The sequence below is a fragment of the Triticum urartu genome, chromosome 5, assembly GCF_003073215.2.
Source record: "Triticum urartu cultivar G1812 chromosome 5, Tu2.1, whole genome shotgun sequence".
Taxonomy (NCBI): Eukaryota; Viridiplantae; Streptophyta; class Magnoliopsida; order Poales; family Poaceae; genus Triticum; species Triticum urartu.
This window is the reverse complement of record NC_053026.1, coordinates 509,344,840-509,359,112: the sequence shown is the minus strand read 5'-3', so window position 1 is coordinate 509,359,112 and position 14,273 is coordinate 509,344,840.

The following is a 14,273-nucleotide window of genomic DNA, read 5'->3' as shown; positions in this document are numbered from 1 at the left end:
TAATATTTACTCCTTTTCCAGCCTAGAATTCCAGCTGCCGGCATTCTCCCTCTTCATGTAAACCTTGTAAAATAAGAGAGAATAGGTATAAGTATTGTGACATAATGTGTAATAACAAGCCATAATGCAATAAATATTGATATAAAAGCATGATGCAAAATGGACATATCAAGGAGGCAGGGCGCGCGCCCCCCCCCTATCCCAAACCGAATTGGACTAGGGGGTCGGCCCCCTTTCCTCCTTTCCTCCCTCTCATTCCTTCTCCCCTTTCCCCTTCCTTTCCTCCTCCTAGTAGGAGTAGGAAAGGGGAGTCCTACTCCTACTAGGAGGAGGACTCCTCCTCCTGGCGCGTCCTAAAGGCCCGGCCGGCCTCCCCCTTGCTCCTTTATATACAGGGCAGGGGGGCACCCTAGAAGACACAAGTTGATCATTGATCCCTTAGCGGTGTGCGGTGCCCCCTCCACCATAATCCACCTCGATCATATCGTAGCGGTGCTTAGGCGAAGACCTACGTCGGTAGCAACATCATCACCGTCATCACACCATTGTGCTGATGGAACTCTCCCGTGATGCTCTGCTGGATCGGAGTTAGTGGGACGTCATCGAGCTGAACGTGTGCCAAACTCAGAGGTGTCGTGCGTTCGGTACTTGGATCGGTCGGATCGTGAAGACGTTCGACTACATCGACCGCGTTCTCATAACACTTCCGCTTACAGTCTACAAGGGTACGTGGACAACACTCTCCCCTCTCATTGCTATGCATCACCATGATCTTGCGTGTGCGTAGGATTTTTTTTGAATTACTACATTCCCAACAACGGCATCAGAGCCAGGTTTATGCGTTGATGTTATATGCACGAGTAGAACACAAGTGAGTTATGGGCGATACAAGTCATACTGCTTACCAGCATGTCATACTTTGGTTCGGCGGTATTGTTGGATGAAGCGGCCCGGACCGACATTACGCGTATGCTTACGCGAAACTGGTTCTACCGACGTGCTTTGCACACAGGTGGCTGGCGGGTGTCAGTTTCTCCAACTTTAGTTGAACCGAGTGTGACTACGCCCGGTCCTTGTTGAAGGTTAAAACAGCACTAACTTGACGAACTATCGTTGTGGTTTTGATGCATAGGTAAGAACGGTTCTTGCTCAGCCCGTAGCTGCCACGTAAAACTTGCAATAACAAAGTAGAGGACGTCTAACTTGTTTTTGCAGGGCATGTTGTGATGTGATATGGTCAAGACGTGATGAGATATAAATTGTTGTATAAGATGACCATGTTTTGTTAAAGTTATCGACAACTGGCAGAAGTCTTATGGTTGTCTCTTTATTGCATAAGATGCAAGTGCCATGTAATTGCTTTACTTTATCGCTATGCGATAGCAATAGTTGCAAAAGCAATAGTTGGCGAGACAACCATGTTACGACACATTGATAGAGATCAAGATGATGGAGATCATGGTGTCATGCCGGTAACAATGGAGATCATGACAGTACTTTGAATATGGAGATCAAAAGAACAAGATGATGATGGCCATATCATGTCACATATTTGGATTGCATGTGATGTTTATCTTTTATACATCTTATTTTTGGTTAGCTCGGCGAGAGCATTATAAGATGATCTCTCACTGAATTTCAAGGTACAAGTGTTCTTCCTGAGAATGCACCGTTGCAAAAGTTCATCGTGCCGAGACACCACGTGATGATTGGGTGTGATAAGCTCAACGTTCTTGTACAACGGGTGCAAGCCAGTTTTGCACACGCAGAATACTCGGGTTAAACTTGACGAGCCTAGCATGTACAAATATGGCCTCAGAACTGTAGCGACCAGACCTCAACAGTCTGATCTCTGTGCTCCGGTGTCATCCCTGGATCAGTAATGCTGACACCACACAGTACTCGAAGGATTTATAGCAGAGTAGCAATCACACGCTTATTACATCGAGTGTCTCAAAAGAGAACTTATTACAGTAAATATGGCTTAAGGCCATCTAATAACGATAACAGCGGAAGGCTTGGAAGATAAGCGAGTCCATCAACTCCAACGGCATCACTGAGTATAGAACCACGACCTAAAACTCCTTACTCGTCGTCTGAGAAGTCTGCAACATTAACGTTGTAGCCCGAAAACGGGTCAGCACATGGAATATGCTGGCAATGTAACACATAGAGAGTAATGGAATGAAACAGCTATACTATATGCATATTTGGCTGGTGGAAAGCTCTATGGGTTACAGTTTTGCGTAAAGCCAATTTTTCCCTACTTCAAAGGAATAAATTTATTTAACTATCATGGTAGTTGTTAAACATTGAGAATGGTTGACAGCATTCTCAATCCCAATTAAGCATCATCATTAAACATAACCCAACAAAATTAATTTAGAGTAACATGTTGAGATTCACATGAAAATCCAGGTACTAGATACTCAAGATGTCCATCACCGGGGACACGGCTAATCATGATTAGTTTGTTACACTCTGCAGAGGTTTGCACACTTTTCCCCACAAGACTCGATCGCCTCCGTTTGGTTTCTCGCACTACATGGTGTTTGAGAAGATGGATGACCGAGACATAGTCTTTCAGAAGCGCTAGCACCTTACGATCGGGTAGACCGTACCACCTATATCCCCTACATCTGCTAGTCTACCACTGTAAGAGTTCGCACAACTTAGTCAACTATGCTAGAGCCCATAATAGCTTGTGGTTGCACACGAAAGTTTCTAGTATGAATAGTCTTATGAGCCCTTTGAGCCTGGGTGGCGGTCCAAAAGAAAACAGGCAAGTCCTGGAATACCCAGGTGCCTCAATCCACCCAGATGTGTGTTTAAGTTGCCACCTTAGATAAACCATTAATTAACAATCTCACATCTGTCATGGATTTCACTCACCCAATCCACGTCTACTAGCATAGCATGGCATAATAAGCAAACGTAGAAGTAACTCCCAAAGGTTTGAAAATAAACTGGTAATAGGTACTACCTCATCTACTTCCCATCCCACAATTTAATTAGATCCTAATCATGCAATGTGTGAGGATTGATCTAATGCAATAAAACTGGGTAGTAGAAAGGTATGATCAAAGTGTTACTTGCCTTGCTGATGATCCGGGAAACCTAGCGATTCGAAGTAACAGGCGGCGCACTCCGGATACTCTATCGCAAACAAACAAACAGCATACAATAAGTACTCATCTAATGCACAGGTAAAACTCAAATAAGAGATCTAACCAGAAGGTTCAACTTAAGAACTCCGGTTGGCAAAAAGAATCAAATCGAACGAAGCAACGAAAGTCAAACGGCGAAAGAAAACAACTTCGTTCTAGTAATCTGGATCTAGGGCAAATTTTACAGTAGCAAAATCTTGTTTAAGTTGGTTAAACGGATAGAGGGTTTCGAGACGAATCCCTAGGCGCTTGAATCGCCTGATTCCGATAAACGAGCGAAAAGTTAAACTAAAACGAAAATCGGATCAGGAATCGCGATCAGAAAAATCGCGGATTTAATCCGAGAAAAAGAAAAACGAAGAACAGATTAACGAACGAACTTTCGTTATCTGAAACTAAACGATGAACGCGTTCGTTAAAACGAACGAACGAGCGAACGCTCGCTAAATAAAAAAACCGAAAAAACGATCTATTAAAAAAACGAATACTAGGGTTTTCTAAAAAAACCGAAGCAATTTCTCTCAGAAAATTGGCGGCGGGGCGGCTACCTCGGCTCGGGCTCCGGCGAAACTCCGGCGGGGCTCCGGGCGGCGGCGGTGGCTATGCGGGGCGGGGGCGACGCAGCGGCGGCGGCGCGCGGTGGGACGTGCGCAGCGGCGGCGGCGGCTGGCGACGCGGCGGCGGCGGCGGAGCGGGGTCGGCGGGCGCGGCGCGGCGGCAGAGCGGCAGGCGGCGGGGCGGGCTGCGGTGGGGCGCGGGGTGAGGAGAGGGCGGCGGGGGGCGGCTATTTAAGAGAGGGGAGGGGGGCTGACTTGGGGAGGGGGTCGGGCGGCGGCGAGGCGGCTCCGGCTCGGACTCCTCCCGAGTCCGGCGGCTGCTCGAGCGGGAGGCGGCGGCGGCTGGGCCGGCCTGGCTCGGCTGGGCCCTTGGCCCAGTCGGGCGCGGTTTTTTTTAAATTCCGCTCGGAAAGAAAAGAATAAAAAGAAATACTAAACGGACTCCAAAAATTCCGAAATAAATTTTCACGGGCTTCTAAAATCAAGCCTCACAAGGTGAACATTTATTTGGGACCTAAATGCAATTTTGAAAAACGCACTTTTTTTCCTAAATTCAAATAAAACACCGAAAAACTCCGAAATAAAATCTTATTTGATTTTATTATTAAATCCTCAATATTTCTTTATTTTGGGAAAGTCATTTTATTCCCTCTCTCATATTTTTGTAATAGAAATAATTGATGATAAAATAAATAAAATCAAATGATCCTATTCTCAAAATTTGAGAGAACTCAAATATGAAAATAATCGAAATCCCCAACTCTCTCCGTGGGTCATTGAGTTGCGTAGAATTTCTAGGATCAACCAAAATGCAAAGAAATATGATATGCATTGATGATCTAATGTATAACATTCCAAATTGAAAATTTGGGATGTTACAAACCTACCCCCCTTAAGATGAATCTCGCCCTCGAGATTCGGGTTGGCTAGAAAATAGGTGAGGGTGGTCCTTGAACAAATCTTCCTCTCGCTCCCAGGTGGCTTCATCCTCTGAGTGGTGGCTCCACTGAACTTTGCAAAACTTGATAACCTTGCTGCGAGTAACTCGGTTGGCAAACTCGAGGATCTTAACTGGCTTCTCCTCGTAGGTCAAATCGTTATCCAACTGAATAGTTTCCAAAGGCACTGTATCTCTCAACGGTATGTCAGCCATCTCCGCGTGACACTTCTTCAGCTGAGAAACGTGGAACACATCATGAACTCCTGACAATCCTTCGGGCAATTCCAACTTGTAGGCCACTTCCCCATACGTTCCAAAACTCGATATGGTCCTACAAATCGTGGTGCTAACTTCCCTTTAACTCCAAAACGCTTTGTTCCCCGAAGTGGAGATACTCGAAGATAAGCTCTATCTCCGACTTCGTAAACTGTCTCCTTGCGTTTAGAATCTGCATAACTTTTCTGTCTGACTGGGCTACCTTGAGCCTATCGCGAATCAACTTCACCTTCTGTTCAGACTCTTTAATCAAGTCAGGACCAAACAACTGGCGGTCTCCAACTTCGTCCCATGACAACGGTGTCCTGCACCTCCTTCCGTACAAGGCTTCGAAAGGGGCCATCTTTAAACTGGTTTGGTAACTGTTGTTGTAAGAGAACTCTGCATATGGCAAATTGTCATCCCAACTAGATCCATAATCTAGCGCACAAGCTCTCAGCATATCCTCCAAAATCTGATTGACTCTCTCGGTCTGTCCATCTGTCTGTGGATGAAAAGTTGTACTGAACTCTAGCCTGGTACCCAAAGTTTCGTGCAACTGCTTCCAGAACTTTGAGGTAAACTGGGTTCCTCTATCTGATACGATACTCCTTGGAACTCCATGCAGACATACGATCCTGGTCATGTATATCTTTGCCAACTTAGCACTGGTGTAAGTGGTCTTCTAGGATGAAATGAGCTACTTTCGTCAATCGATCAACTACAACCCAAATTGAGTCATAGCCTGAACGAGTCCTGGGCAATCCCGTGATAAAATCCATGCCTAGCTTATCCCACTTCCATTCGGGTATCGGCAATGGTTGTAACAATCCTGCTGGCTTCTGATGCTCTGCCTTTACTCTCTGACATACATCACAAACGGCTACATACTCATATATCCTTCTTCATTCCGGTCCACCAGAAAATATCCTTCAAATCCAGATACATCTTGGTATTTCCTGGATGAATTGAATATGGTGAATCGTGTGCCTCTTGCAAAATCAACTTCCTGATCTCCGGGTCATTGGGCACGTAAACACGGTCTTCAAACCATAGGGTGTCGTGCTCATCCTCACGAAATCCTTTAGCTTTTCCTTTGCTCAGTTTCTCCTTTATAGCGGCAATCTCTTTGTCAGTTTTCTGAGCTTTCTCTGATTCTATCCATCAAAGTTGACTGAATCTCCAATGCTGCTACATAGCCTCTCGGAACTATTTCCACACATAGTTCACGAAGATTTTCTGCTAACTCCTTGGGTATTTCTCCCGTCATTAATGTATTGACATGGCTCTTACGGCTTAATGCGTCAGCTACTACATTAGCCTTTCCGGGGTGATAATGCAATTTCATATCATAATCCTTGATAAGCTCCAACCATCTCCTTTGTCTGAGATTCAACTCCTTCTGGGTGAAAATGTACTTCAAACTCTTATGATCCGTGTACACCTCACAATGAATTTCCAATGAGAAAATGTCTCCATGTTTTCAAAGCATGCACTACGGCTGCTAACTCCAAATCATGCGTAGCATAATTCAACTCATGAGGCTTCAGTTGTCTTGAGGCATATGAAACAACTCTCCCTTCCTGCATAAGCACTGCTCCAAGTCCTCGACGTGAAGCGTCGCAGTACACCTCATAATCTTTGGTCTGGTCTGGCAAAATCAACACTGGTGAGGTAACCAAACGTTTCTTCAACTCCTGGAAACTAGCCTCACACTCCTCTGTCCATATGAACTTGGTATCTTTCTTCAACAACTCAGTCATAGGCTTCGCAATCTTTGAGAAATTCTCAATAAATCTCCGGTAGTATCCTGCGAGTCCAAGAAAACTCCGGATCTCTCCAACTGTTGTTGGGGCTTCCCACTTGGTCACGGTTCAACTTTAGCGGGATCTACTGCTATACCTTCTCCAGATATAACGTGTCCGAGGAATCCTACTTCCTTCAACCAAAACTCACATTTGCTGAACTTGGCATATAATTGATGTTCTCTGAGCTTTCCAAGTACCAAACGCAAATGCTCCTTATGTTCCTCTTCATTCTTCGAATAAACCAGGATATCATCAATGAACACTACGACGAACTTATCCAAAAACTCCATAAACACTTTGTTCATCATGTTCATAAAATAGGCAGGTGCGTTAGTCAGACCAAATGACATAACGGTATACTCATACAGCCCATACCTGGTAGTAAAAGCTGTCTTCGGAATATCCTGTTCTCGAATCTTCAACTGGTGGTATCCTGATCGCAGATCGATCTTGGAAAATACCTTAGCTCCTTGCAATCGATCAAACAGATCGTTGATCATTGGTAGTGGGTACTTGTTCTTGATGTTACTTCATTCAATCCTCGATAATCAACAACCATCCTTAACGATCCATCCTTCTTCTCCACTAGAAGTACTGGCGATCCCCAAGGTGAAGAACTTGGGCGAATATATCCCTTATCCAGTAACTCCTTAATCTGCTTCTTAATTTCCACCAAATCCTTTGCTGGCATCCTATATGGTCTCTTTGATATTGGCCCTGTGCCTGGCAATAGCTCAATCAAAAACTCAATATCTCTATCCGGTGGCATGCCTGGCAACTCCTCTGGAAATACATCAGGGAAATCCCTTACCACTGGTACTTCCTCCTGCACAACTCCTGTTAGGCAATTTACTTGAGTCCTCTTTGGCACATGCCGGGATACATACTTGATCCTTCTCCCTTCTGGGGTGGTAAGCAAAATTGACTTACTAGCACATTCAATATTCCCTTCATACTTTGATAACCAATCCATGCCTAATATCACATCCAATCCTTGAGATTCCAATACTATTAGGTCTGAGGGAAAAACATAGTTACCAATCCTTAATGGTAACCGATCACACCATAGACTAGCCACATACTCTGCTCCGGGCGAGGTTACTAACATGGGTGACCTAAGGGCTTGGGTTGGTAGGTTATACTTATCCACAAATCCCCTTGAGATGTATGAATGCGATGCACCAGTATCAAAGAACGAGTGCAGTAAATGACTTAACCAAAAACTTACCTATTACTGCATCGGGCTGAGCTTCAACCTCCTCCACGCTAACGTGGTTCACCTGTCCCCTGTTGAAAGGGTTCGGCTTCTTCCCAGAACTTCCATTGCCATTTTGGCCTTCAGGACATTCATTGGCATAATGTCCGGTCTTCAACAAGTGACTTGGCTTAGGTCCTTCTTGGCTGGGGTTGAGGGGTTGGTGCGGTTCTGGCCGTTGCTTCTCCATTGCCATTACCATTTCTTGGTGCCATTGTGATTGTGCGAGCTACCTCCTCCATGGGTATGCTGAAAATGTCCTCCCGGTCTAGGGGTAAAACGTGGCTTCTGCTGAGCTCCTGAAATTGTACTTTCCTTGTCATATTTCCTCTTGCGATTCTCATTTGCTGGCTCTTCCTTCATCATAAGAGATCTACCAACTCCTGGTAGTTGTTGAAGTGGCTACCATCAACTGCATGCTCAACTCATCATTCAGTCCTTCTAGAAACTTCTCTTGCTTAGCTGCATCCGTAGCGACGTCATCTGGGGCATAACGTGCTAGCTTACTAAATCTCCACATACTGGCCAACTGTCCGTCCTCCTTGGCGCAAGTTACGAAACTCACGCTTCTTCATGGCCATAGCTCCTGCTGAAACATGGGCAGTACGGAAAGCCTGCTGAAACTGGTCCCATGTGACAGTGTCGACTGGGAAAGTGGCTGTGAAATTCTCCCACCATGATGCTGCGGGTCCTTCTAACTGATGTGCGGCAAACTTCACCTTCTCCGCATCTGTGCATCCTGCTGTGGTCAACTCCCTAGCTGTCTTGCGGAGCCAATCATCTGCTACTATCGGCTCGGTGCTACTGGAAAACACCGGCGGATTCAGCCTAAGAAAACGGGCTAAGTGGTCAACAGGTGGTGGTGGTGGTGGGTTGTTGTTGTTGTTCCCCTGATTCTGATTCTGGACTAGCAACTGCATCAATGTGTTCTGCTGCTGGATCAACTGGGTGAGCTCCGGTGGAAAGGCAAATCCGGGGTCACGTCTCGGAGGCATCTGAGGGTTTTAGAAAAGATGAGATGTAAGAATAGAGGGGGTCTAAAGAGAAAACACTACCCATTGCACTTCAATTCAATCAATCAAACAAGGGCATACAATCGATCTAACTATCGCAAAAGTGCTCGGACTACTATATTTACATGGTGGACTACTACTACTGATGAGGTGGTCTACTAGAAATATTCTTCGGTTGCAGACTCCATGATATCTGCTCAGCTTCATCAACATAGTCATCATCGCTACTATCTGGTTCCGAGTCGGTGCCGTCGATGATGATGTAGTCTTCCGGGCTAATCTCCTTGGGTTCTTCGTCTTCATCTACTGGCGTAGGGCCTCCCATAAATATTCCAATCTTCTTGATCAGGTCGTCATTCTTCTCCACCAATACTTCAATTTCCTCTTCATAATCTTCACGTGTAGCCTTGAGTTCTTCCTCCAGTTCCTTGATTCTAGTCTTAGCCTTCTTCAGATCTATCATGTCGGCGCACATCTGGTTCTCCTGTCGTCGAATGTGCTGGTTTAGCTCCTGGATAAAAGCTGCGATTGATCTATCCTTCCTGGTGCTGATCATCTCCCAGTGTTCATCTCGGCGCCCACAAATCTGGTAGATAGTATCCTTGAGATCCTTGCGGTAGACTTCTCCAATGCGTCCCATGGCGATGTGAGCTGCCATGCTCTTTCCTAGACTCCAAGTTGGTGCATCAAAAGAAAACTCTATGGGCTCAGTGACTGGCATGAACGTCCTTCCTGGAACTTGAACTTGAATCATCCAGCGCTCTTCTTCAGGTAAAGTGGCGTTGTAGGTTTCCGTGAAGCTTGGTACTCCTATGTTCAGGTATCTAGTGACTTCCTTCAAGTGTACGTCCAAAGGGTGTATCTTCATCCGGTTGCGTGAACTTGTTCCTTGCATCCGCCATCCTAAAGAGTAGAAAAGATGAGAGGTCAGAAGAGAAGAGAGTGAATAGTGATCTAGGTCTTTTAGCTTAGTGGTCGTGTCCTACAGTCAGCGTGTGCTCTGATACCATCTCTGTAGCGACCAGACCTCAAACAGTCTGATCTCTGTGCTCCGGTGTCATCCCTGGATCAGTAATGCTGACACCACACAGTACTCGGAGGATTTATAGCAGAGTAGCAATCACACACTTATTACATCGAGTGTCTCAAAGAGAACTTATTACAATAAATATGGCTTAAGGCCATCTAATAACGTAACAGCGGAAGGCTTGGAAGATAAGTGAGTCCATCAACTCCAACGGCATCACTGAGTATAGAACCACGACCTAAAAACTCCTTAATCGTCGTCTGAAAAGTCTGCAACATTAACGTTGCAGCCCGAAAACGGGTCAGCACATGGAATATGCTGGCAATGTAACACATAGAGAGTAATGGAATGAAACAGCTATACTATATGCATATTTGGCTGGTGGAAAGCTCTATGGTTACAGTTTTGCGTAAAGCCAATTTTCCCTACTTCAAAGGAATAAATTTATTTAACTATCATGGTAGTTGTTAAACATTGAGAATGGTTGACAGCATTCTCAATCCCAATTAAGCATCATCATTAAACATAACCCAACAAAATTAATTTAGAGTAACATGTTGAGATTCACATGAAAATCCAGGTACTAGATACTCAAGATGTCCATAACCGGGGACACGGCTAATCATGATTAGTTTGTTACACTCTGCAGAGGTTTGCGCACTTTTCCCCACAAGACTTGATCGCCTCCGTTTGGTTTCTCGCACTACATGGTGTTTGAGAAGACGGATGACCGAGACATAGTCTTTCAGAAGCGCTAGCACCTTACGATCGGGTAGACCGTACCACCTACATCCCCTACATCTGCTAGTCTACCACTGTAAGAGTTCGCACAACTTAGTCAACTATGCTAGAGCCCATAATAGCTTGTGGCTGCACACGGAAGTTTCTAGTATGAATAGTCTCATGATCCCTTTGAGCCTGGGTGGCGGTCCAAAAGAAAACAGGCAAGTCCTGGAATACCCAGGTGCCTCAATCCACCCAGATGTGTGTTTAAGTTGCCACCTTAGATAAACCATTAATTAACAATCTCACATCTGTCATGGATTTCACTCACCCAATCCACGTCTACTAGCATAGCATGGCATAATAAGCAAACGTAGAAGTAACTCCCAAAGGTTTGAAATAAACAGGTAATAGGTACTACCTCATCTACTTCCCATCCCACAATTTAATTAGATCCTAATCATGCAATGTGTGAGGATTGATCTAATGCAATAAAACTGGGTAGTAGAGAAGGTATGATCAAAGTGTTACTTGCCTTGCTGATGATCCGGGAAACCTAGCGATTCGAAGTAACAGGCGGCGCACTCCGGATACTCTATCGCAAACAACAAACGAGCATACAATAAGTACTCATCTAATGCACAGGTAAAACTCAAATAAGAGATCTAACCAGAAGGTTCAACTTAAGAACTCCGGTTGGCAAAAAGAATCAAATCGAACGAAGCGAAAGTCAAACGGCGAAAGAAAACAACTTCGTTCTAATGGATCTAGGGCAAATTTTACAGTAGCAAAATCTTGTTTAAGTTGGTTAAACGGATAGAGGGTTTCGAGACGAATCCCTAGGCGCTTGAATCGCCTGATTCCGATAAACGAGCGAAAAGTTAAACTAAAACGAAAATCGGATCAGGAATCGCGATCAGAAAAATGCGGATTTAATCCGAGAAAAAGAAAAAGGAAGAAGATTAACGAACGAACGTTCGTTATCTGAAACTAAACGTTGAACGTGTTCGTTAAAACGAACGAACGAGCGAACGCTCGCTAAATAAAAATAAACCAAAAAAATGATCTATTAAAAAAACGAAAACTAGGGTTTTATAAAAAAACCAAAGTGGTTTCTCTCAAAAAATCGGCGGCGGGGCGGCTACCTCGGCTCGGGCTCCGGCGAAACTCCGGCGGGGCTCCGGGCGGCGGCGGCGGCTATGTGGGGCGGCGGGGCGACGCAGCAGCGGCGGCGGCGGTAGGCGACGTGCGGCGTGCGGCGGCAGCAGCGCACGCGGCGGGGGCGGGCTGCGGTGCGGGGCGGCGGGGTGAGGAGAGGGCGGCGGTGGGGCGGCTATTTAAGAGAGGGAGGGGGGCTGACTTGGGGAGGGGGTCGGGCGGCGGCGAGGCGGCTCCGGCTCGGACTCCTCCCGAGTCCGGCGGCTGGGCCGGCCTGGCTCGGCTGGGCCCTTGGCCCAGTCGGGCGCGGGTTTTTTTAAATAATCCGCTCGGAAGAAAAGAATAAAAAGAAATACTAAACGGACTCCAAAAATTCCGAAATAAATTTTCACGGGCTTCTAAAATCAAGACTCACAAGGTGAACATTTATTTGGGACCTAAATGCAATTTTGAAAAATGCACTTTTTTCCTAAATTCAAATAAAACATCGAAAAACTCCGAAATAAAAACTTATTTGATCTTATTATTAAATCCTCAATATTTCTTTATTTTGGTAAAGTCATTTTATTCCCTCTCTCATATTTTTGTAATAGAAATAATTGATGATAAAATAAATAAAATCAAATGATCCTATTCTCAAAATTTGAGAGAACTCAAATATGAAAATATCGAAATCCCCAACTCTCTCCGTTGGTCATTGAGTTGCGTAGAATTTCTAGGATCAACCAGAATGCAAAAGAAATATGATATGCATTGATGATCTAATGTATAACATTCCAAATTGAAAATTTGGGATGTTACAGGAACACTGAGACCGAAAGGTCGAGCGTGAATCATATAGTAGATGTGATCAACATAGTGATGTTCACCATTGAAAACTACTCCATTTCACGTGATGATCGGTTATAGTTTAGTTGATTTGGATCACGTGATCACTTAGATGATTAGAGGGATGTCTATCTAAGTGGGAGTTCTTAAGTAATATGATTAATTGAACTTAAATTTATCATGAACTTAGTCCTGATAGTATTTGCATAACTATGTTGTAGATCAATAGCTCGCGATGTAGCTCCCCGTTTATTTTGATATGTTCCTAGAGAAAAACTAATTTGAAAGATGTTAGTAGCAATGATGCGGATTGGATCCGTGATCTGAGGATTATCCTCATTGATGCACAGAAGAATTATGTCCTTGATGCACCGCTAGGTGACAGACCGATTGCAGGAGTAGATGCAGACGTTATGAATGTTTGACAATGCTCAGTATGATGACTACTTGATAGTTTAGTGCACCATGCTTTACGGCTTAGAACCGGGACTTCAAAAATGTTTTGAATGACATGGAGCATATGAGATATTCCAAGAGTTGAAAGGTATTTCAGACTCATGCCCGAGTCGAGAGGTATGAGACCACTGACAAGTCCTTTGCCTACAAGATGGAGGAGAATAGCTCAGCTAATGAGCATGTGCTCAGAATGTCTGAGTACTACAATCACTTGAGTCAAGTGGGAGTTAATCTTCCATATAAGATTGTGATTGATAGAGTTCTCTAGTCACTATCACCAAGTTACTAGAACTTCCTGATGAACTATAATATGCAAGGGATAACGGAAATGATTCCCAAGCTCTTCGTGATGCTTAAATCGACGAAGGTAGAAATCAAGAAAAACATCAAGTGTTGATGGTTGATAAGACCACTAGTTTCAAGAAAAGGGCAAAGGGAAGAATGGGAACTTCAAGAAGAATAGCAAGCAAGTTGCTAATCAAGTGAAGAAGCCCAAGTCTAGACCTAAGCCTGAGACTAAGTGCTTCTACTGCAAAGGGACTGGTCACTGGAAGCATAACTGCCCCATGTATTTGGAGGATAAGAAGGATGGCAAAGTGAACAAAGGTATATTTGATATACATGTTATTGATGTGTACTTTACTAGTGTTTATAGAAACCCCTCAGTATTTGATACTAGTTCAGTTGCTGAGATTAGTAACTCAAAACGGGTGTTGCAGAATGAACAGAGACTAGTTAAGGGCAAAGTGATGATGTGTGTTGGAAGTGGTTCCAAGATTGATATGATCATCATCGCACACTCCCTATACTTTTGGGATTAGTGTTGAACCTAAATAAATGTTATTTGGTGTTTGCGTTAAGCATGAATATGATTTGATCATGTTTATTGCAATACGATTATTCATTTAAAGTTAGAGAATAATTGTTGTTCTCTTTACATGAATAAAACCTTCAATGATCATACACCCAAGGTGAATGCTTTATTGAATCTCGATCGTTGTGATACACATATTCATAATATTGAAGCCAAAAGATGCAAAGTTAATAATGATAGTGCAACTTATTTGTGGCACTGCCATTTAGGTC